Raw genomic sequence first — 3,129 nt, 5'->3', positions numbered from 1 at the left:
CTCTAGTTGTTGTGTTTTAACTCGCAGAGACCCCTTAATGTGACAGAATAAAGGAATTTGGCATTTATTCAAAAACAAGATAGTCATTATTGAATTGCTTGATATTTTGCTGGTTGTTAAATTTCAAGACTCTTTCAAAAAAATACACATAGCTTTTACCTTTAATCGCTGAAAAAATTACAATATCCGGTAAATGGAAAAAAAACCCACAATATTTAGGGAAGTAAGTCAATTCAAAATCTGATTACACAACATGCAATATATGTACCACCCTACCAAGGCAAACCACAAGTCTTTTAGAATATGTCTTCTGTTTTATTTTTTTGTTTTTTCAACAATAAAAATGCCATATTTTGCACTTAAAAATTCTTAATATTGTTGTACTGGTACTATGAAAGTGTTCTATTATTTTTGCTTAGTGCAGGGACTATATATTACTAAAATCAGTAGTAGTCCCTGCTTAGTGGAGCTTTATATGGTTTGTAAGAATTTTGTAGAACCAACTCACAAAAAATACATCCATTGAACCAAAATAAACATCATGAAACTTGAAAGTTTTCAGGATATTAATAGGGTAGGGTGCTCTCATACAATTTGTTTGTCACACTTGACAATTACAGAGTTTTTTTTTTAATAATTTTGACCATATAAATTTGACCATATAATACAGAATGAATGGGATTAAGAGATACATTATTTACCATTTATTATGCCTTTTCACTATGAATATTTTGAATGTGGGAACATCTGCATTCCCAAGCTCATCCTTTTCTTTGTTTTATTAAGTTAAAAATACTTAATAGCTTATTAATAACACCCAAAAAATTTGAAATCCCTATTTTCCAGGTTTTGCAGTGGTATGTACCTTTAAGAAATCATTGGTCCTGTAAATTCACAGTGAAATTTTGAAAAGACTTATTCTAATATGCTAGGTTACATTTTTGAATATTTGAATTAAGTGGTTATCAAGACCAAAGATTGTTATCTCCCTTACAACCAGTTATTAGAGACAATTTGAGTTAAGTACAATCTTCTTTTAATACTTACTAGTACATAATTTTCTGTCAATTTTGCACACAAATTCAGAAAATGAAATTAAATATCACTTGTGGATGTGTTCAAAGCCTCAAAAAAAAAATGCAGAGTTTCTTATGTTTTTCACTAAAGTTATAGTACTAATATTGCAGAAATAAGATCAAAAGTTTCGCACAACTTGAGATTCTTTGGTAGAATTTGTGATCTTATGCTTAGATATGATTTTATTACCTGTAAAACATTATTTTCCAATACATTAACATTTTTTTAGGAAAGGGAAATAAGTAAACTTTAAATTATTAATTTCTTGCATGAACTTTACATATAGTGATACTCAAGTGGCACAGTTTTAAAAGTTAGTAGAATTCAGTAGAGATGAGGTTTAATAAATTAATCCATGATTCTTTCTTAATATAATTCTCTGTACAATGGGCTTAATCTATTTAATCCAGCTTGTACTGTGGTTTTACATAACTGATATATCACATAATGAGAAAAACTGTTCCAAAAGTCAAAAGCATATAGAATAATGGTTGGTGTTTATAAATTTAATGAAAAACAAAAAGACAGTTGAAGTTTGCTGCAATTTAAAAACATCTCATGTGTTGACAGAGAGCATTTTAGTTCAACAATGTCATCAGGACTACCTGTTGTCAACTTAAATGCTAAAGACCAACACAACAGATATAAAAAGGCTAAAAATCTAAGATGGACAGCTCTTTTGACTCTGAAGGTAAGTCAGTTGTACTCTTTGGAAAAATTGCTCTATTGACTGAAGGTAACTCGCATTTTCTCTATAAGACAGACAGCTCTATCGACTTTGAAGGTAAATTACTTGTTCTAAGATGGAGAGCTGTACAACTTTGATGGTAACTCACTTGTGCTAAGAGGAATAGCTCTATTGACTTGGTAAGTAACTCACCTGGACTATGATGGATAGTTCTATTAATTCTTTCCAAAGAAAAAATGTGAATGACATCAAGAAAACAAAGAAAATAATTTAATATCATAAAGAAACTGGATAAAAATATGGAGGTGAAATTGTCTTAAACAGTGCCAGTACTACTGTTTATTATATACCTCTCTGAGGAAATTGTTCTGTCACCATTTGGTTCCGTATATTCTGTAATTATGTGATTGTGCTATGAGGGATGGCTACGCGCATATCATGAAAATTGGTTTTACCATATAGTTTGTTTCCTCGTATCAGAATACCCTTAATGCTAGTTGCACACACACACACAAAATTTTCCAATGCTACAGGATACATGTGATACATAAAGCTTCAACCGATAAAGTTTTTCTTCATAGATTAAAAGAAAATCTTGGAATAGTTTATGATGAATTGAACTTATATCTGAACCTACACGAGTCTCGAGTTTTAGTATATCCCTTGCTGGTATCCATTATAACTATTTTTTCTCATGCACATGTACTTCTTAACCTTCACCACTAACACTTTAAGTGGCACTCCAGCTAAAAATCATGCAAAATGTGATTCAGTAAAAAGCCTACATATTTTTATTTTTGATATTTTGTTTGTATTGTCATATTTAACAGAACTTAAATTCAGTTTCTCATATAACCCGTGTTCTTAAGAGATAAAAATTATATAGAATACACTGTAGATTTTGCAATTAAGGGGGATAACTATGTAAATGACACTCAAATACAATAGAATCTATTGGATTTTCAATGTTGATTATCTCCTAAGAGCAGGCTGATTTGAATGAATAATTACACATTTCATAGTATAGACCCATAAAACAACTTAATTACAAAAATAAAAATATGTAGCCTTTTTTGGGTGTACCTGTATCACATTTTTAAGATATTGCATGATTCTTACAGACAGCTACATAAAATTTCAAACATGTCTGCCCTCACAATATTCCTTGTTTCAAATATGTCTCCCCTCACAATATTCCTTGTTTCAAACATGTTTCCCCTCACAATATTCCTTGTTTCAAACATGTCTCAACTCACAATATTCCTTGTTTCAAACATGTCTCCCCTCACAGTATTCTGTGTGACCTCTGGACCAATACTGATAACCTAAAATCAATACGTGTTGAAATATTTAAAACTTATCCT

Source organism: Perna viridis, chromosome 3, assembly GCF_037379345.1.
Source record: "Perna viridis isolate PV_CMFRI_1.1 ecotype Kerala chromosome 3, ASM3737934v1, whole genome shotgun sequence".
In the NCBI taxonomy this organism is placed as follows: Eukaryota; Metazoa; Mollusca; class Bivalvia; order Mytilida; family Mytilidae; genus Perna; species Perna viridis.
Note: the sequence above shows the minus strand (reverse complement) of the source record.